The sequence below is a fragment of the Anolis carolinensis genome, chromosome 3 (genome assembly GCF_035594765.1).
Source record: "Anolis carolinensis isolate JA03-04 chromosome 3, rAnoCar3.1.pri, whole genome shotgun sequence".
NCBI lineage: Eukaryota > Metazoa > Chordata > Lepidosauria > Squamata > Dactyloidae > Anolis > Anolis carolinensis.
In genome coordinates this window covers 23,478,629-23,502,070 of record NC_085843.1, presented here as the reverse complement: position 1 = coordinate 23,502,070, position 23,442 = coordinate 23,478,629, and positions in this window count along the sequence as shown.

The following is a 23,442-nucleotide window of genomic DNA, read 5'->3' as shown; positions in this document are numbered from 1 at the left end:
CTTCACTGTGTATTGGGGGGCTTCTCTTTCTTTCTGAGAATTCATTGTCCAAGGTTTTTTTTTGGTTCTGACCTCTAGTTTGCTCCTCAGCTTGGCTCCTGGTTTACCCTTTCATCCTGGGTTGTTCTTTAGTCCTGACTAGTGTTTGTCTTGTGAGTTCTCACCCCACAACCCTGTCACAATGCATGACTTTGTTTTGGGCCATTTAACTATACCGTAATCTTTATGCTTAAAAAAGACCCTTCTATAAGCAAAAATATTTGCCATGGCAAATGAGCCCACACAATGTGATTTAAAGAAGAGGTGCTTGAAACTGTTCCAGCCCATATGGCTTTCACACATTATTGCCCATCATTCTGTCCAATTTCTGTGTTAATTTGTGCATTAAACATCCACTCAGAATGCTTATCTACATAAGCATTTTCTTTCAAAATACCTAAGTGCATATTTTAAAGTAGAAAGAATGGCATAATATTAGAAAATGTGAGGAAATTTGGTAGGTAGCTAGACTGAGCCCCTCATTAGTCCTAGAGCTCTGGTTAAGGTTGTTTCATGTACCAATTCACAGAGATTTTGTAAACATTCCTAGTTTCTAACCTGAATAAATATTTGACTCATTGGACAGCATCAATGGAACAGCATAAAGCTGTTATGGAATATATGCAGCTATCAAAACGTTGTTTTATAACTTCAATAGCTAGTAAAACATTATGCTAGACAGGAATGGTGGAAGTTGGAGCCTTAGGAGTCCTAATTCATCACTCAGACCTAGGTTCTATAAGGTGAACGCTTCACACCTGAGAGCAGCAAAGGACTGTATGGCTCTAAACTCATCTTTGGTATCATTTTTAGCTCCCTAATCAGAGGTTATGGGTTGCTACTGTATCTCACTGTTGACTCAAGTGTGGGTAGGCACAGCACTTTGGAAAGTCTCTTGAAGTTTGGATTAAAACTCAGAAAGAAAGCACTAACTAATGACATTGGAGTCATCAGCTGACATGCAAGAAGAGGTGAGAAAAATAACCCCATGTTTTAGCCAAGACTATCCAAGAAATAAATTACTCATGATTGTGTGATCATTTGGAAGAACAAAGATTTCAATTATGGGGACAAAGTTATTTTTATTATTATTGGACAGAGAAATGATGTATTTATCCATTATCATGAAATATGTATTACCTTTAAAGCCCTAAATGGCTCATGTCCAAACTGTTTGACCAACCACATCTCTCACTACAGACCAACTTGGACACTGTGGTCATCAGAGGAGGCCCTGGTCTCGGTCCCATCTCCTTCCAAACCGCAGCTGGTGGGAACAAGAGCAAAGGCCTTCTCCATGGTCACCCCCCACCTCTGGAACTCCCTTCCTAAGGAGTCAAAGATGGCCCCCTCCCTCCCCGCTTTCAAGAAATAGCTGAAGACGAACCTTTGCTCACTGGCTTATGAGGAGGAAGTGTAGATGGTAATACTACCATTATACCTCTGATTAATAGATACCATCCGTACCCATGCCCCATTTGCCCCCAACAGCTCAATAGACATTTTGAGCAATAATCAATCTATTTGTCCCAAGGAACTGGGAAATTCATGCTTCTGATCAATGTTAGATGTTTTGTTTTATGTCTGGTGTAACAGGGTGCGTTTATAATTTACTTTTAGTTATTAAGTCATAATATGTTTATATATGTTGGGTTATCAAATTTTCATTATTATGGGTGTTTTGTTGTTGTGTTTAGGTACTGAATGTTTGCCTTTTATGTTTGGAGTCCCTCCAGGGAGATAGGGCAGAATATAAATAAATTATTATTATTATTATTATTATTATTATTATTATTATTATTATTATTATTTTATGACACAGCAAACAAGGTAGACATGCTGGATTTCGTATCACAAAATCACAAGTCGAACACTTCCCAAGTGTCTAGGACTGTGTGATGTATTTTTGGATGATGCACGCAGATCCCAGCAGGGTGGCCTTTTGCAAGTGACAGATCGTAATTTTGTCAATGTCTATTGTTTCCAAATGCCGGCTGAGATCTTTTGGCACGGCACCCAGTTGTTGTTGTTGTTGTTGTTGTTGTTGTTATTATTATTATTATTATTATTATTATTATTATTATTTTATTATGACACAGCAAACAAGATAGATATGCTGGATTTCATATCACAAAATCACAAGTCGAACACTTCCCAAGTGTCTAGGACTGTGTGATGTATTTTCGGATGATGCGTGCAGATCCCAGCAGGGTGGCCTTTTGCAGCTGGCAGATCGTAATTTTGTCAATGTCTATTGTTTCCAAATGCCGCCTGAGATCTTTTGGCACGGCACCCAATGTGCCCATCACCACTGGGACCACCTGCACTGGTTTCTGCCAGAGTCTTTGAAGTTCAATCTTGAGGTCCTGATAGCAGCTGAGTTTTTCCTGTTGTTTTTCGTCAATGCGACTGTCACCTGGGATGGCGACATCAATGATCCAAACCTTGTTCTTTTCCACAACTGTGATGTCTGGTGTGTTGTGTTCCAGAACTTTGTCAGTCTGGATTCGGAAGTCCCACAGTATTTTTGCGTGCTCATTTTCCAATACTTTTGCAGGTTTGTGATCCCACCAGTTCTTTGCTGCTGGCAGGTGGTGCTTGAGGCATAAGTTCCAATGAATCATTTGGGCCACATAGTTGTGCCTCTGTTTGTAGTCTGTCTGTGCAATTTTCTTACAGCAGCTGAGGATATGATCAATGGTTTCGTCGGTTTCCTTGCACAGTCTGCATTTTGGGTCATCAGCTGATTTTTCGATCTTGGCCTTAATTGCATTTGTTCTGATGGCTTGCTCCTGGGCGGCAAGGATCAGGCCTTCTGTCTCCTTCTTCAGGGTCCCATTCGTGAGCCAGAGCCAGGTCTTCTCCTTATCAGCTTTTCCTTCAATTTTGTCAAGGAACTTTCCATGCAATGTTTTGTTGTGCCAGCTGTCAGCTCTAGTTTGTAGTGTGGCTTTCTTGTACTGGTTTTTTGTCTGCTGTGCTTTGAGGAGTTTCTGATTTTTGACTTCAATCAAAGCAGGTTCTTCACGGGGGGGATTATTATTATTATTATTATTATTATTATTATTATTATTATTATTATTATTATTTGACCAGCACTGATGTAGCTTAGACTAATAGCTAGTGAAGAATGTTTCCTACAGATTAAGAACTTGACCTTGGTACTCATCCATTCATGGAGCATTATAGCTTTCCCTTCAGTCTGTTTTCTTTCCACCATTCATATCCAGATTGTAAACATCTCGGAGCAATGTCCCTTATGGTTTATACCATCTTGTACTCTTATGGAATTGCACAAGAATTTATGTTTCATATGTGCAGAACTGAAGTCAGTTCCTTCTTTAATGTATGGCTTTTGGTGCCACTGAACATGAAAGGATTGCAAAAGGGAGCAAACAATGTGACATAAAGGAAACATCATGTCATTCCAAAGTTACCATATGGAAATGCTTCTGGAGAGTTCTTCCTTTGAATTAGCAGAACCAGCACTTTGTATTTAGCTCAGAAGCAGACCGGCAGCCAGTGGAGCTGCCTCAGTATGGGAGTAGTTCTCTCCCTGAACGGTGCTCCAGTTAGTAATCTGGCTGCCAATCTCTGGACCATTTAAAGCTTCCAAACAATCTTCAAAGGCAGAGATCATTGCAGTAGTCCAAACGGATGTGACTAAGGCGTGGACTACCAGGGCCAAGTCTGGCATCGCAAGGTTTGGGCGCATACAATAAAAATCCATACATAGAGGTCCTTAGGTAAAATATGAGGTATAGACTTTACAAATGAAGGCATGTGCTTAAGAATTATCTCATCTTTGAAACCATTTAGATCTTCCACACTGGATCTTTTTCTTTTGTCAGAATGAAATATGCTATCACTGTCCTTGAAATGAAAAAGTGGCAAAAGAAATCATTCTCTTTCTTCACAAATTGTGAAATTATTATTGAATCTCTTTAAGAAACCAGCCAGCCAATCCCATGTTGGAACAATGTTCTTGTGAGACTGACTAATCATTAATGGAAAAAGCAACCATCCTCAGCAAAGTTGCTCAAGCTGCGTAAAAAGTCTTGGTATTTGATAGCCAGTTAAAATAATCCATAAAATCTCAAGGACAATTAAATCTTGAAGTATCATTCCCAAAGGCTCCATAGCACCAAGTGAGGTAGAACAATGTAGGGACATGATTTCATAATTTCCACAAACAGTGTTCACCTTTAGAAGACATCATGTATGCCATAAACGCTGAGAGAAAAGGCAGCTGTGGATTTCAACTTTGATTAATTCTGATTCAAATCGACTCTCTTCCACAGCTTCTCAACAGAATTTAGATATTCTCTAAGGCCCCTTCCAGACATCTGAATAAAATCCCACATTATCTGCTTTCGCCTGGAATATATGGCAGTGTGGACTCGGATAACTCAAGTTGAAAGAGATATTGTGGGATTTTCTGCCTTGATATTCTGGGTTATATGGCAATGTGGAAGGGCCCTTAGTCTTGTTTTTTCCAAATATTCTGACAATTTTCAACTTTTAAAAGAAGACATGGACTTAGGAATATGGTCAAAAACATGAGGACTATACAATCATCATCATCATCATCAATGGAGGCAACACCATCAAGGCCATATACACCTGGGCCATACCTGTCATAAGATATACTGCTGGCATCATAAACTGGACACAGGTGGAACTGGACAATTTGGACAGAAAAACAAGAAAACTCATGACCATTCATCATTCACTGCACCCCCGCAGTGATGTTGACCAGCTATATCTGCCTAGAAGATCAGGGGGCAGAGGACTCTTACAAGTAAAACATGCAGTCAAAGAAGAAGAACATTCCCTGGCAGAATATGTAAAGCAAAGTGAAGAAAGCTGCTTTGATTGAAGTCAAAAATCAGAAACTCCTTAAAACACAGCAGACAAAGAATCAATACAAACTAGAGCTGACAGCTGGCACAACAAAACATTGCTTGGGAAGTTCCTTGACAAAATTGAAGGAAAAGCTGATAAGGAGAAGACCTGGCTATGGCTCACGAATGGGACCCTGAAGAAGGAGACAGAAGGCCTGATCCTTGCAGCCCAGGAGCAAGCCATCAGAACAAATGCAATTAAGGCCAAGATCGAAAAATCAGCTGATGACCCAAAATGCAGACTGTGCAAGGAAATTGACGAAACTATTGATCATATCCTCAGCTGCTGTAAGAAAATTGCACAGACAGACTACAAACAGGCACAACTATGTGGCCCAAATGATTCATTGGAACTTATGCCTCAAATACCACCTCCCATCAGTAAAGAACTGGTGGGATCACAAACCTGCAAAAGTATTGGAGAATGAGCACGCAAAGATACTGTGGGACTTCCGAATCCAGACTGACAAAGTTCTGGAACACAGCACACCAGACATCACAGTTGTGGAAAGGAAAAAGGTTTGGATCATTGATGTTGCCATTCCAGGTGACAGTCGCATTGACGAAAAACAACAGGAAAAACTCAGCCGCTATCAGGACCTCAAGATTGAACTTAAAAGACTCTGGCAGAAACCAGTACAGGTGGTCCTGATGGTGATCAGAACACTGGGTGCTGTTCCAAAAGATCTCAGCCAGCATTTGGAAACAATAGGCATTGACAAAATTACGATCTGCCAACTGCAAAAGGCCACCCTGCTGGGATCTGCACGCATCATCCGAAAATACATCACACAGTCCTAGACACTTGGGAAGTGTTTGACTTGTGATTTTGTGATACGAAATCCAGCATGTCTATCTTGTTTGCTGTGTCATAATAAAATAATAATAATAATAATAATAATAATAATAATAATAATAATAATAATAATAATAATAATAATAATAATACAGTTACAGCACTATGATTCCCCTTTTACTGCCATGGCAATATCCAATGGAATACTATGATTTGCAGTTTAGAGAAGGGTATTTAGAACTCTCAGCTAGAGAGCTCTAGTGTGTCTCCAAATGTCAAAGTCCAGGATTCCATAAGATAAGGCCAGGGAAGCCGAAGTACAGTTATAGTGTTATAACAGTGTAATGCAGTGGCTTTCAACCTGTGGGTACCCAGGTGTTTTGGCCTACAACTCCCAGAAATCCCAGCCAGTTTACCAGCTGTTGAGATTTCTGAGAGTTGAAGGCCAAAACATCTGGGGGCCCACAGGTTGAGAATCACTGGTGTAGTGTGATAGGGCCAGAAGAGATAGAGGTGGGTGGAACACAAGTAATGTTATATGTGTCTACTCAGAAGTAAGTCTAATGTTCAATGTGTTGTTGAAGGCTTTCATGGCTGGAATTACAGGGTTGTTGTGTGTTTTCCAGGCTGTATGGCCATGTTCCAGAAGTATTATCTCCTGATCTTTCACCGACATCTATGGCAGGCACCCTCAGAGGTCATGAGGTATATACCTCACAACCTTTGAGGGTGCCTGCCATAGATGTGGGCAAAACGTCAGGAGATAAAACTTCTGGAACATGGCCATACAGCCCAGAAAACACACAACAACCCTAAGTCTAATGTGTTTCAAGGTTAGTGAAGGCAGGATTGTGGCATAAGGGGTGATAGACAATAGCCTAAATGTTGTTTGAAACCCAATGTAGCACAGACATCTTTGCCCCAAGTTAAAAGTAGGACATTTTTACAGATTCCTCCTTCTCACCTGCAATCTCTCATTCCTCTGGGGAGTGGGAAGGGGAGCTTCTGTATTCCTCTCACACAGATGAAAATATCAATAACAGGTATAATTAACTGAACATTTTACACTTCTCTAAACATGAACCTTCGTGAGATAATTTATTTTTCTCTCAAGTGCTCTTGTTGGTTTCATTATTATTCTTTCCGCACTCAGAGCAGAATCTGGATAGCTATCCTCCCTTTGTAAATCAGATTCAGATGCCAAGACCTGAACTCCTACACATGATTGCACTTCACTTTCTCAAGGAGGCCTTCAATTGTTGTGTATCGAGAGAAGCTAGACACAAAGAGCTGCACAAATGATTTGGGGAATGGCTGTAACTCAGTGGGAGAACACTTGCTTTGAATGCCAAGAGGTCCTAGGATGTCCAGCCCTCAGAATCTCAAGATAAAGAGGCAAACTTTTTATCAAAAACCATGGAGAACCCCTGACATTCAATGAATAAAAGATGAAGCAGAACCATAAAGCTAAAAGGGACCCCAAAGGGCATGTAGTCTAATTGACTGACAGTACTGAAATCTACTCCTAAGTCACCCCTGAAATGTGGCCATTCAGCCTCTGTTAACTGAAGGAGAGTCTGAGGTAGTCTTTTCCATGCTTGAACAGCTCTTGACATTAGAAAGTTAAGTCCTCTAATCTGAATCCTCTATGACTGCAAAAACAAGCTGATTCCATCTTCAACATCGAAGTCCTTCAGATATTTAAAGATGGTTTTGTTTTGTTGTTTATTTGTTCGGTCGCTTCCAACTCTTCGTGACCTCCTGGAACAGCCCAGGCCAGAGCTCTCTGTCCGCCGTTGACAAGGTCAAGCCAGTCATTTCAAGGATAACATCCAGCCATCTTGCCCTTGGTCGGCCTCTCTTCCTTTTTCCTTCCATTTTCCCCAGCATCATGATCTTTTCCAAGCTTTCATGTCTCCTCATTATGTGGCCAAAGTACTTCATCTTTGATTCTAATATCCTTCCCTCCAGTGAGCAGGTGGGCTTTATTTCCTGGAGGAAGGACTGGTTTGATCTTCTTGCAGTCCAAGGCACTCTCAGGATTTTCCTCCAACACCACAGTTTAAATGTGTCTATCTTCCTTCGCTCAGCCTTCCTTATGGTCCAGCTCTCACATCCATAGATTACTATGGGAAATACCATTGCTTTCACTATGCGAACCTTCATTGTCAGTGTGATGTCTCTACTCTTCACTATTTTATTATATTTTATTCTCAAGGCTAAACATATGACTGGCAAAAATTCCTCACAGGATATGTTTTCCAAATGCTATACCATGTGTGTTGGCTTCCTTTGGAAACTCTCCAGCTTTCCTGAGCCCTTCTTGAAATGTGGTGCACAATGCTGGATACAGTACTGCAGGTGAGGACTGGTCAAAGCATGGCGGAGTGGTACTATTACTTCCACTGATCTGGATATTACAATTCTGTTGATGAAGTCTAAACTTGTGTTCACTTTTTTGTAGCTGATGCACCATACTATTCATACAGTTGGAAAGGGTCCCATGGACCATTGAACCCAATTCTTTAGTCAGTGCCAAATCTCCAGCTGCAGCATCCCTAGCAGTTAGCTGTCCAGCCTCTTTTTGAAGCCACCCAAAGAAGAAGAGTTCACCAACTTTCTCTGTAATTGATTCTACTGCCAAACCGCTCTTACTGTCAAATTATTTCTAATGTTCAATCAAAATTTATTATCCTGTAATTTAAAGCCATTAGTCCTGGTCCTGCCGTCAGGGGCATCAGAGAATAAACTTGCTCCCTTCTCCCTGTGACAATCCTTTAGGGATTTCAGAAAGGGCATTCATGACACATTTGTTTTCTCTTCACCAGGTTGAACAGGCCCAACTCCTTCAACCTTTTTGCGTGTGTTCTGTCCTCCATATCTCTTATCATCCTTGTTGATTGAACTCACTCCACTTATTTATATCCTTTTTTAAAATGAGGTGCCCAGAATATAACATAGTGCCTCAGATGAGCCTGACTAGTGCAAAATATGGTGGGACTACTAATTCCCTTGACCTGGAAATTACAGTTCTGTTGATGCAGAATGAAATATTACTTGCCTTCTATGCTGCAGCATCACAATGCTGGATGATGTTCAATTTATGATCAACAGTAATCCCAAAGTCCTTTTCATACACTGTTTTTCTACCTATTCCATATCCTATAAGTATGCATTTGATTTTGTGACCTATTTGTAGAATTTTGCATTTGCCTCTGTTGAATTTTATTATTATCTTCAAGCTAGTTTTCATGTTTAGCATGTTTATTCATGTTAACTTGTTCTAATGGTCTGACTCAGAATAAAGTAACCTTTTATCAAGTTAAGGTTTTCAAATAAAGTTATAATCTGTGAACTGGGATAGAATAATTAGTTACATCCTATCTCAGCTAATATCCACAGAAAAAGTAAATTAGAACAAGATGCAATTTACTAATAGGAGTAAATACACAAGTATACCAAATGCTTCCCCCAAATTAATTTTAACACCTGATTGAGCTTCCAAAGGTTAATATAATTACAGTTGTTATATTAGCTATTGATTTCAACAAGTGTGCCAGATGCTTAACTGTTCATTTCTGAAAATTGCATATTGTGACAAGCTCTTCTTTCAGATATCCTAAACCTAAGTGATAAGGATCTTTTGGCCTTCCAACTCCCATCTTCACAGAGCATGTGTCTACTGGGGCTAAGAAGAGCTGGAGTCCAACCACATCTGGATATCCATGTGTCCTCTAGGTAAGGTAAGAATTTTCCCCTGACGTTAAGTCTAGTTGTGTCCAACTCTGAGGGTTGGTGCCCATCTCCATTTCTAAGCCAAAGGCACCTCCAAGGTCATGTGGCCTGCATGACTTCATGGAGCACCATTACCTTCCCGCTGGAGCGGTACCTATTGATCTATTCATATTTGCATGTTTTCAAACTGCTAGGTTGGCAGAATCTGGGGCTAACAGCAGGAGCTCACCTCACTCCATGGATTCGAACCACTGACCTTTCAGCCATCCAGTTCAGTAGCTCAGTGGTTTAATCCACTGCACCACCGGGGGCTCCTATGTGTCCTCTACAGTTATCTAATTTCTATCCCTGTTGTCTGAGGATGTACAGTACTCAGACCCCTTAGAGAGTCCATACCATTCAACATTACGTAATGCACCATGAGATTTATCTGCTGTGAAGTAATCCTGAAAACCAAACTCACTGAATGCAATTTAAAGGATCTTAAGGAATACAAACAGCAGAAACACATTTTTGCAGTAATTTCCCACAGCTTTTAATAGTGTACTTCTGTTTTCTCCCTGAAATGTTCACAATGATTTTACAATAACATCAGATTTGCACACGGCATTTCACTGCAATAAAAAAAATCAGTTCTTCCCCAAATCAAGAATATTTGTTAATTTCTTGGAGCACAGCTGATAATCACTTCAGTGCTTGGAGCATACCAAGCTTGATTATCCATCTCCCCTGCTCCAATCCAGCCTCTCTTCCCCTCCACTCTTCCCAGTTTTCATGCTTCTGTATGCTTCACATCAGGGTTTGTCTGATTGCATGCTGCCGCCTCTCATCACTCTGAAAAGTCCAGAAAGATTGAAGCATGTCCTCATTTGTGAAAAGTGCTAGGAAAGAGACTCCCTCAGGAGCAAATGCAAATGGATAACCGGTGCCTGAGAAGCAGGATGGCAATTATGAGACTGAATCAAATTAGTCTGCTTTTCAACTGTCTTGTCAAATGCTGTTTTGCTTGTCCGCTTTTCACTTGCTGGTATATGAAATGCAAATCAAAAAGCAAAGATTACATGACCTGAAAAAAGTGCCAGGAATACAGCCTTTGGGTTTTTTTCCCATTTGGGTCTTTGTCTCCATCCTACATGATCAGTGTAGGTATTAAACATGTGGTCTGAGATTCTATATTGCAAACTTCGTTGTGTAATCCTGCACATGTTAGCTCCATATCCAAAATGCCAAAACATTCTGCTAGTGAATGACACCATCAGCAAGAGCATCCCAATGAGAATCAGACTCTGCCAATACACTTTATTTATATTCCACTTTATCTCCCTGGAGGGACTCAGAGCGGACTACAGTACACATAAGACAAACATTCAATGCCTTTTCACCCTAACAACAATACACAGATAAGGTAAAGGCCTTCCCCCCTTTTCCATTTTCGGCCTCTGGAGGCGATGCTCAGCTTCCGGCCATGGGAAGGTGCTCTTGTTCCATTTTCCACAACGAAGGAGCCTTGCTGTCCATAGACATCTCCAATCTTTTTGCTGGCATGTGGGGCACCCTTTTTACCTTCCTGCTAAGGCGGTACCTATTGATCTACTTGCATTGCATGCTTTCTAACTGTTCTGTCTTTTCACAAGGATGCTGTATGAGTTCTCCCAAGGCCACAAGGGAACTAATTTGCCTTAATGACACATTGTATGTCCATTACAGTTTGGGAACAATTGAATCATCAAACCCAACCCAGCTACTTCAATCAGTCTATACAACCTATATTCTGGGTTGCTGTGCGTCTTTTGGGCTGTATGGCCATGTTCCAGAAGCTTTCTCTCCTGACATTTCACCCATGTCTGTGGCAAGCAATCTCTGAGGATGCCTGCCACAGATGTGGGTGAAATGTCAGGAGAGAAAGATTCTTGAACATGGCCATACAGCCCAAAAGGCCCACAGCAACCCAATGATTCCGGCCATGAAAGCCTTCGACAATTAACCCATATTCTGTTGCACCTCAGCAGGGTTTTCACCTTGCTCACAGCACTCACCAAGAAACTAAACATAAAAGCCCAAGCAGTTTATTAAGAAATCATATATAAAAAGGGTAAAACACCAGAGAGTAAATAAAGGATAATATCCAAGAATCAATAGTATATAAAAATCACAGGCAAATAGCCAAGCCAAACTGTTTACAGAGAATAATCTACAGGCAGCATAAATCCACGATACACAGCTAGTAACCAGGAACAAAACAGGAACATGAATCCCAGAATAATCCCTGGAACAAGGAGCCAAAACATGAGCATGAATCATGGGTTTTCCACATAGACTTGAACAGAGAACAGGGCCAAGGAATCTTTCAGGTTGAGAGATGTTGTTAGATCCAAAATCCTTTCACATAACTCTCTACCTTAAGGGATGCAAAACATGAATGCATTCTTCTGCACCCCCTCCTTCTCCCTATCTCTCCCACGAAGTCTCTCAGCTCTTCTGCACCTGATTCCCTCCCTGCTCAGAGCCAGCCAGGAATGTTTATTCAAATCCACTGTTTCCTGGGATGAGCTCATGATATCTTGGCTGTTGTTACTAGGTGAAAGCTTACCTCCCTGACTGCTGGATTCCAAAACATCAGAATTATCACACTGTAACACAGAAGTAAGCTTTTGCTTCTGTGCACCTCCTGTTCCCCCATCTTAGCTGTATCCGAATCCAGCATTTTCCTTGACTCTGAAACTGCATCTTTCAGTCTCACAGGCCCTAACATCACAAAACCCCTCATTGTCATCAGGTTGAACCACAACATATTCTGCCTTTTAAAAGAGATATCACTCCAAACATTCCACCATGAGTCTTTTTGCAGTCACTCTGCATGTTTTCTTATTCACTGCCAAATCAACTGACAAGCTACTGCTTAATCTAGTCAAGCAGCTCACCTTCCTAGTCCATTTAACTATCAACATATGGATTGGCCTCCTATAAGGCATTGTATCAAAAAGCATTTAACTGCTAGGTTGACAGAAGCTAGGACTGACAATTGGGAGCTCCTCCTGACTCATGGCTTTGAACTATTGACCCTCTGGTCAGCAGCCTTTCCTGCAGCTAGTAGCTTTAACCGCTGTGTTACCATGGCCCCCAATGCATGCATACCAATGCATATTGGCAGTCCCTAGCCATTGTCTGGATGCACATCAGATGTACCCAATACACATCGTACTCAGCTCCCTTTGGCAGTCTTCATAGGCCAGGGCTTCCATATCTTTAATTGAGTTCTGATGCTTTGCTGACTACTCTCTCGTATCATCATAGCAGTCCATTGTTGAATATGAACATCACAAAACTGCTTATTTTTATTTTCTGCAATTGGATGTCCACTTATATAAACATCATCTCACGTTGAATTCCTGTCATTATAATAAAAACAATTTAATGTTTATTAGCTGTACTCTGTGTCTGTAAGTCTACATTCTAAGCTGCCTTAGGTCCAACAATGTAGAAAAAAATAGGAAAATGAAATAAATTTCAAGTCAATATAATAGAGAAAACAATTCTGCACCATATTCACATGTGTTCCATTATAAATCAGTTCCATCCAATTTTTATATCAGTTTATGTTGTTTTAAAAAAATGTATAGGACTTGGGATTTATTTTTATCTATAGTTTTCCCCAACATGTATATTGTATGTATGTGTGTTTCCCCAATGTACGTATTCTTATATAAAAACTAAGATAAATGCACAATCTGAAGGATAACTGTGTTCTGACCCACATATTAATTCAGGAAGTGTGAATTAGGTCATTTACTTTGAAAAATAAAGAGAAAAACTATGTCCTCATTAATTTATTCCCTCTTTATACCGCTCAGTCAGAAATCTTTGGTTTTCTTTTCAGTACCTTTATTCACAGATGCATACTAAGCCTTTTAAACATAGTAAATCACCAGATTTCACCTACAGGTTGAGAACCACTGTACTACAGTAATTCTTACATATCCACAGATTCTGCATCCCCAGATTCATCCAACCAACCAATCAAATGTGTTGTCAACAGCTTTCATGGCTGGGATCACTGGGTTGCTGTGAGCTTTCTGGGCTGTGTGGCCAGAAGCATTATTTCCTGATATTTCGCCCACATCTATGGGAGGCCACAGATATGGGTGAAAAGTCAGGAGACAATGCTAGGAACAAAATTCTCCATTCTATTTCTGGACTGTGAAATTGAGGATGCCATTAGCCTAAATGTTCTTCAGGAATGAACTTTTTTTTCAAGAATTCAGAAAAGAACAAATGGATGGTAGCACAGCTCTTTACCTGGACTGTTGTTTTCATATCACAGCTAAATCTAATTAGTCTCCATTTACGCTTTCTGAAAATATGTAGTACTTGGATGACTGGATGTCTAGATGGATGGACAGACAGATGGACATAGCTACCAGACATGGAAGTAGTTTCCAACATCTTTTACTATTAAAAGACCGAACCCCACAACATGGTATGGCCGTAGTTAGCATTCATTCAAATCATGTAAAACCTTGCTGTAAAAAATGGTTGCAGATGACTTGCCTAATCATTTAAGTAATGGGAATTTTACACTTATCTAAGGAGATTTATGAGAACAATTAGCCTAAGCAGGAGTTTCTAGAATGAGAATTATTAGCGGTAATAATTAACCTGTGAGGGGAAAGGGACTGATTTCTCAGTGTGTCGGCTTAATCATAATTGAGTGAATGACTAAATTTGCCATTCTGAGCATTTAAAATAAATCTGAACCTATGTTGATGATAATTATGAGTAATGGAAAGTGAGGGTAGAAAGAGAGGAGCAAAATCCTTACAAATGTTCTGATCTAATGGATTATCATCTTGGTAAATGTGGGAATGGCACATTTCAGCAGTTACGATATTAATCTAGGAATTCAGAAACAACATCCTGAAGTAAAACATGCAGACATTGGTCATGCAGAAAAGTACAGTTATACTTTTATTGTTCTGAATCAAAGTATGCAAACAATAAAAGCTGTACTGCTTTAATCATCAGGTAAAGTTGTTAAAAATCATACAGAAGGATAAAATGATGGTGTTAGAGTCATAGGCCAACTTTTTGCCTCTGATGTTACTTCTGTTGTCAGTTAAGGTGATCTGGAGGAATATCAGAATCCACTCTTTTTGTCTATGTGGGGACAGGGAACAAAATGAAGAAAATAAGATACAACAACATTTCAAAGCCATTGCTCCTACTGCTGAATGTTTTAGATAAGAAATGGAAGTGACCTACCCACATCAAACTTCATTGACATATTTAAACATGGCTAAGTTCGCTACTCTCACAGGATATGGTTTCCAGATCTTTGACCATTCTGGTCACCCTCCTCTGGACATTTTCCATCTTATTAATATCCTTCTTGAATTGTAGCACTCAGAACTGGATATAATATTGCAGGTAAGGTCTAACCCAGTGGTTTTCAGCCTTTTTTTGACCAGGGATCCCTTTGACCAGGGACTTTTCTCCAACATTAGTACCAAAAGGGTTATGAATCAGTTTTTGGTCAACTTTAGATTTGGTTTGGTTATTTCGGGTGCTGATTCAGAAAACTGCATTAGATAGACCACATCAGCTCTAGTTTCTGATACAGAACATATGCCATCCAGTAGTCCGCCATCTGCTTGACCACAGAAAACCATATTTAATAATCTAGAGCTGGTGTGGTCTATCAAATGCAATTTTCTGAATCAGCACTCCCAAATAACCCCAGGAACAAGCCTAAAAACGAAGCCCCCCCCCCGCCCTCTCTTCCCGGTGCCACATGGAACAGCTCCACTCAGGGGGAGGGAGGAGGAGGAGATGCAGCAGTCAGCCTCTACCCTTCCAATATCCCGTTGCCTCAGCACTATTAGAAGGTTTTGCAAGACCAGTCGCACGGTAGTAACGACAAGACTTCAGACCATATTTTAGTTCTTGGGGACCACTGGTGGTCCACGGAATCACTGGTCTAACCAAGGCAGAATACAATGGTACTATTATTAGACATATGTTCCTATTGATGCAGCTTAGAATTGTATTGACTTTTTAGCTGCCCCACACCACACTTCTGACTCATGTTCAACTTGTGATCCCTTTCACATGTACTGTTGTCAAGCAAGGTGTCGCCTATCATATATCTGTGCATTTATTTATTTTTTCTAACTAATTGTAGTACTTTTCATTTCTCCTCACTAAAATTCATTTTGTTAGTGTTGGCCCAACTCTCCAGTTTCTTAAGGCCATTTTGAATTCCAATCCTGTTCTCTGGGATATTAGCAACCCCTTCTAATTTGGTATCTCTCTTTTACATCGTCCAAGTCATTGAGAAATATGTTAAATAGTAATGGAGGCCCAGGACAGAACCTTGTGATACTCCTATATCCATTTCTTTCCAGGATACAAAGATGCATCCTTTGGGTTCAGTCAGTCAACCAATTATCAATCCATCTAAAAGTAGCACCGAATAGCTGTATTTTGTTAACTTATTTTACAAGAATATTGCAGGGGACCTGGTCACATGCTTTACTGAAATCAAGGTGTCCTATATCTTTGGCAATGGTTCTCAACCTGTGGGTCCGCAGGTGTTTTGGGCTACAACTCCCAGAAATCCCAGCCACTTTACCAGCTGTTAGGATTTCTGGGAGTTGAAGGTCAAAATATCTGGGGATCCACAAAGTGAGAACTACTGCTCTATAGGATTCTCTACCAAACTTTTAACTCTATTTAAAAATATGATTAGCATAAAAAACTTTGTTTTTTAGAAGCTCAGGTTGATTTTTAGTGATCATGGCATTCCTTTTTAAATACTAAAGACCTTATGTCTAACAATCTGCTCTAGAATCTTTCCTGGTAAAATACCTCAAGATGCATCCTTTGGAGCTATTCACATGACATTAAAACCACTCTTGATTTTACCATTGACCTTTCCACAGTTGTTTTGGGGTTTACAGAAGCTATGATACTGCAAAATGCCTGAAGTGATAGGGCCCAGCACCAGGAAAGCTCCCATACATCCCTGAGCAATAAAGTCAAAGTGAGTGTGTGGAAGATCCACCACCAACCCTGCCAATCTCCATTGCTAATACACTGATTCATCTTTTTTAGAAATTGTGCCATGACACAGTACGGGGTGCTCAGGTTCTTAAGGTCAACACAATTACCTGGAATTATGTCCAAAAGCCAGCACATATAGTGCAGTGTGTGGAAATGCTGATTTGTTGCATGCATATGGATAACTGCGGACATTCATATACATGTAACACAGTTTTCCAGCTCCATCTCCCCTACACAAATGATGTTTCTATGATCTTTCAGATGATTTTCAGATCCTCTGAAGTTGCCAAAACATCAGAAGAACACAGTCATACCGCCTGGAAACCACACAATACCCCAATGTTTCTATCATTTTGGGTGATGGAAATAGGAATAGTCATGTTAGTCTGTCATAGCAAAAATAACAAAGAACCTAGAGGTACTTCAACAGTCAATGCAGTTTCTTCTCACATAAACTTTCCTAGAGAGTTGACTGCTTTCTTGAAACCATGCTTTTCTCGTGCATCTAAAGAGTTGAACTGCATACCACAAAGGTATATGGCAAATACAACTTTCTACAGTGAAGCTTCAGTTTTGTGCCATGCTTTCACAAGGCTCTACACTGTTTGTTCTTTCTCACCAGAGAATTCTGCTCATGGGTTTACACTCTAGTAACTCAAAAAACAAACAGTGGTGTAAGCCTCAAATTCTATTGAACATTATGACCCTGGAATAGCCCCCGATCGTATTCTGCTCATGATGCCTAAAAACATCCATGCTGTGAAAATGGAGTGGTTTACAACTATCTCTCAGACAAAAGAAGTGACCGCAGCGATTGTTTGTCCAAATAAATACAACAACAAGTGGAAGCAATGGAATGTATTGTTGTATTGAGTGTTACTTAACAGTCATGGTTGGGCATTTCCTTTCATTCATTTATTACCAGATCAGCAAGTGATGCCACATTCCAGCTGAGTGACTTGCTGTAAGCACACTAAATGGTGTGTCTGCTTGTTTAACACAGAAGAGATGCGGCCAGGTCTCAGACGAGGACCAAAGGAAATGCCTTAGTCTTACGAAAATGGTAAAATGAGCACAGAATGTCAATTTCCTTCTTCGTCTCTGATTCACATCCAGTTGCTGAAATGTCACCTTCTTTGAACTATAGCAAATTGCAAAAAGAAGAACTGTATTAGCTCTTCCTGAACTGCTAAATTCTTCTGTGATGTGTATTGAAGGCAAGCCATTAGTTAGGTTTAAAATATCAAATGATAAGATTTCTATAGACTCCCCAGATTCCACATTGAGGAAGAATTTAATTTACAACCTGACCTTAACTTTAGCATGGATACTAAATCCAGGAATCCTTTTTTAAAAAATGTCCTTCTTTTATCTACTGAATAAAGGAATGCTATTTCATCTGAAGAGGGGATTGTTTAATTTGTACTGCAAGAGCTTGTTTTCTATTCCGAGGAACAAATTAGACAAATTTTAAGAACTAAAATGTAGCACTACCAAGTGGGTCCAGCATACCGTGGTATAGAATGCATGGTTGATTAGCAGAGAGTCTAATTGACATGTGTTTTATCATTTTTGTACCTGAAAAGCCTTCCAAGTGTAGTATTTTTACTGACATTCTAATTGCTGTGCAGTTATGCAGACAGGGCAGATACATATCAGATATTGTTTCCGATGTAATTGGATTATGGAGAGCATGACAAAACATAAATAAGATACTGGAGAGGTAGCCCTCCCTGATAGTTGAGCACAAGTAGAATGATGTGCAAAGAAGTGTTCCTTTGGAAATCTAGGGTGCATCTACACTGTAGAATTAGTGCAGTTTGAGACCATTTTAACTGCCATGGAAGCATGAAACTTGCAATTTGATGAAGAACCAGCACTCTTTGGCAGAGAAGGCTGAAGACTCTGTGAAACTACAGCTCCTAAGATTCCATAGCATTGGGCAATGGTAGTTATAGTGATGTCAAATTGAATTAATTCTAGGGTATAGATTGTTGGGGCATGTAAAAATCAGTTTGTGTATGTGTTAACTGAAAATGTAAAGCACAAAGCTGATTAGTTGGGCTACACCCAGGGCGCTACAGATGGCTTTCTGTGCAGGAACTCAGCAGAAGAGGCTTTGCTCCTGTGCTGCTGAAACGAAGGCATTTTACATGGACATCTAAAGACCAGGGTTGTTGTACGTCTTTCAGGCTGTGTGGCCATGTTCCAGAAGTATTCTCTCCTAACATTTCGCCCACATCTATGGCAGGCATCCTCAGAGGTTGTGAGGCATGGATAAACTAAGCAAGGAAGGTAAATATATATCTGTGGAGAGTCCAGGGTGTGACAAGAGTCCTTTGTCAGTTGGAAGCCAGCGTTAATGTTGCAGTTAATCACCCTAATTAGCATTGGAAAGGTTTGTCTCTTGCCTGGGGGGCATCCTTTGTTCAGAGTCATTAGCCATCCTTGGGGCTCCTCTGCCCTCCGAGTGTTGCTTCCCATCTACTGTTCTGATTTTTGAGTTTTTTAATACTGGTAACCAGATTTTGTTCATGTTCATGGTTTCCTCCTTTCTGTTGAAGTTGTCCACATGCTTGTGGATTTCAATGGCTTCTCTGTGTAGTCTGACATGGTTGTTGTTGGAGTGGTCAAGCATTTCTGTGTTCTCAAATAATATACTGTGTCCAGGTTGGTTGATCAAGTGCTCTACTATGGCTGATTTCTCTGGTTGAGTGAGTCTTTCCAATGCTAATTAGGGTGATTAATTGCAACATTAACGCTGGCTTCCAATTGACAAAGGACTCTTGTCACACCCTGGACTCTCCACAGATATATATTAACCTTTCTTGCCTAGTTTATCCATGCCTCACAACCTCTGAGGATGCCTGCCATAGATGTGGGTGAAACGTCAGTATAGAATACTTCTGGAACATGGCCACACAGCCCGAAAGACATACAACAACCCTGTGATCCCAGCCATGAAAGCCTTCGACAACACATCTAAAGACCATTTGAATCTCTCTCAAAAGATATTGTGTGAGTCAGTGCAACTGCTCATATGACTGTATATATGTTGCTCTGAATTTTAAACAGTAATCTTTTTTACTGATGATCTGCATGGCATATCTTTTCTCTGGCAAGACAGTGTGTGGACTGGTCAAATATGAATTACACGTGATTTTCATTCTGCCGCATAGCTACACCCCTAGAGAATTTAGAACTTGAAGAGGAGGTTCCACACTTCAGAATGAGCCCAGAAGCAAACAGAAGAGCAAGCAAAATCGACATAAATATCATTACTTCTCACTGTACAGTTCAGGCAGCTGCATTCCTATGAGCTATAGCTCCCAAATCTTCAACTACAACTTCAGGTGCAATGAATAACAGTCAACCAATTGAAAAATGAGCTGAGTATGAGTTGTTATGGCTACATTATCCCTGTCCAGGGACAATCATCATGGTAAAAGACATCCCAGTCTCCTAAGCTACTAAAGCCTCAAGTGAGCAAACAGGATCAAGAAGTAAAGCCAAGATATATGATTATTGTTTCAATGGGATTCAGTTTCTATCTTGGACAGGTTACACATCCAATTCCTAAACATGAGAACTTCCTCTTTACAGGGCCTTCGGCTTGCCAGATCCTGTAGAAACTCAGTACAATCAGGCCTTGTAGAATTTGTTTTCAGTATGACACCATATCCACAAGACAAGCACCTGTGATTTCACCTACCCACATCTTACAAAATGTATTCTCTCTAGAATTTTCTAGGTACTCCAGCAAGACTCTGGCAAAAAATTCTGGCAGAAGCCAATCATTTTAATAAAGTTTACTATTGTCCACAGTCTCCTGTTCCCAATGTAAGTTCGGGGTCATATCTCCTACAGATACGAGGATTGTACTGTATGTAATTTATTACTACTCATGTGAAAGTGTGATAGATTGCGTCAGAGCATGGTGGACTCTCGTGTTTTGGGGGTTTTAAGCAAAAGTTGGATAACCATCTCTCAGGACTTTTAGTTATGTATTTCTTCATAGCAATGGGTGCACTGGGTGGCCTTTGCAGTCATTTCCAGATCCATGATTCTATGACCCATACATTGATAGATGAACTTGGGATAAGAAAAAACCTTCAGATCAATTTTATCTATTACTTATGTGGGCCCAAAACAAACTGTCCACATATACTAAGACTGAAACATAGAAAGGTAATAGAAGTTGTGGTCTTGGCTTTCACGGTTTTTTTTAAAACATTTTACCTCTTGATGACCATCTCTAAAAGTTGTTGCTGTTGCTGTTGTATGCCTTCCAATTATTTATGGTGACTCTAAGGTGAACCTGTCACTGGGTTTTCTGGGGCTGACACTATGTGACTCACTCAGAGTCACTGGTGAGTTTCCATGGCAGAGCGGGGAATTGAGCCCTGGTCTTCAGAGGCACACCATTATACTATGCTATGTGTGTGTGTGTGTGTGTAAATAATAAATATTCATATTCAAACTCATTAAATATGGGCTTTCAACTCAAATATGCACCATCTATTTGGGACCTTAATGCATTAATCAAGTTCAACATAGTATATGGAAATTATTGTAGAGATGATTACTCATCTGATTAAATAATAGTTGGAATTATATATACATTATGATTGACAAACCTAATTCTAATCATAGGCTGACATTTTGCACAACAGTTATGAGATTATAAAATGGATTTACAATCCATTTAGTTATAGTTGTGAATGACTAAATGAGATCCCCAAAATTTACCTCTGTAGCATGGCAGCTCCCTAACCAAAGCATGCTCCTCCTCAAAGTACTAAGGAATGCTACAAAGAGATTTTTGGGGGATAATGGCATTGTCAGGCATAACTATGACTAAAATAGAGAGCTCTATCATAATTATTTTGACAATACAGGATCTCAGCCATTATGTTATTCTTGAAAGCAAGGAAGCGTGTTTAGTTGTTCTTCCTAACTAACATCACCTATGCATATTTATATGCATAACTGTAAATGTGACAGATCTATCTGGTTCCAAGTCATTATGATGCATCCCATCACCTTGATGACTATTATGCAAATTTACTTATGGCTCAGCTGCACAGCCTAGGCAAATATTTATCATGCTTAAAACCTTCCCTTGCAAATGGTGAAACAGAAGGCAAGGGGCTATTCAGTCATTTATCATGATCTGTTAGACTAACTTGCAGCCATGACATAGGGGAACATCTGGTCCTGCTGGGGTTTGTTGCAATCTTCCCTTGTTGTTCTATAATAAGAAAAGGTGAAAAACGTATTCTGTTTTATGTTAATAATCTTGGAGCTAATGATTGCTACATTAAGAGAGTCTACCATAAGATTCCGATTACAGCTACCTTTGCATGCACCACTACCTTTGTTATGTTTCCTGCACATGAAGTTAACTATGTAGAAATGGATTTCTTTGCTATGTATTAAAATCTTAAGACTTCACTGGCTACAACAAATAAAGTCACTCAGAGATGCTAGGCAGCAGACTCCAGGGACTCATTACAGTTTCTAAACTCTTCCACAGTTCAAGTAATTTCTGAGGCAGAGGAAATTTCCTGCAACTGATTCCCATCATCCAATGGAAACTACATGAAATGTTTAAAGAAGATGGCTGGCATTCTGTATTGCAGTTACAGATTTGTAAGTTAGAGTTATAGATCTGTAACTGCTCTGGATTCAGTAATGATGTTGTTGAGTGCGCCTTCACATAGCTTCCGACTTATGGTGACCCTATCATGGAGTTTTCTTGTTCAGAAGGAGTTGCCTTTGCCTTCCTTTGAAGGTGACAGAAGGCTTATAGACATGAACAAAAAAACCTGGACTCACAATTCCAGTGTTGGTTGTCTATGTGATGTACAGTGACTGCCTCTGAGTATCCTGGATTTTTTTTGCCCTTATCCCAACTTTGCTCTGATTTAGACAAAGTCAGGGACTTGCTGGCAAAGTTTAAAGGAAACTCCAGAGTATACTATGACTTCATGACTGTCTGGCGGCTGGATTGGTTCCATTTTGGCCTAATCCGCTGTCCACCATCACAGGTTCCCTACACTGATCACTGCTGATAAAGGAATTGCTCATCTTTGTGTCATTGCTGCCACTCCACACCAGTTACAGACCCCCCTGCAAGCACTTGGTCATTGCGGTCACATTTGCTAATGTCAGAATGGGGTGCTCACATGATCGCAAGAAGGAGCGAATCCCTCTACTCTCTCCTTGCTTACCATTCAGGCACTCCAGTATGACCCCTGTAGACTTGAGAGGTGATGGCCAGGCACTTGCAGGGAGCTCTGTGACCAGCAAGGAGCAACACTGGTGAAATGAGAACAGGGTGTTTTGCAATGTTTGTGTGTTTTGACTGTGCTGTGACCCACATCAAGCTGTGAGGAGAGATGGATAAGAAATATATTATCATCATCATCATCCATTCTTTATGCTATCCAAAGATTATATATATATACGCTAGGGTTGTGCTTTTGTGGTAAACAGGGCCCCGTTTCGTGCCCTGGCTTTTGGTGGGGGGCCCCGATCCATTTTTTTGCGAGCCTCCCTTCTTATCTGTTTCTCTACTCTAGAGAAGAGGCGCTTGGCTGCAGGCAGGCTACATGCCACACACGCAATCTCCAAGGCAAGGAGACAAGTTATGTTTCTTACTCTAGAGAAGACACTCAGATGCAGGCAGCACTTTTTGGACCTGCACGCCACACACACACACACACTGTCCAAGGCAAGGAAACAATAGGCAAGTTCTGTTTTTTACTCTAGGGGAGGTTCTTGGCTGCAGGCACTGGTGTGCGCTTAAAGGGGGTTTCACTTACCTGTTATTCTACTCTAGAGGAGAGGCTCTGAGCTGCAGGCAGGCTACACACCACACATGCATTCTCCAAGGCAAGGAGGCTG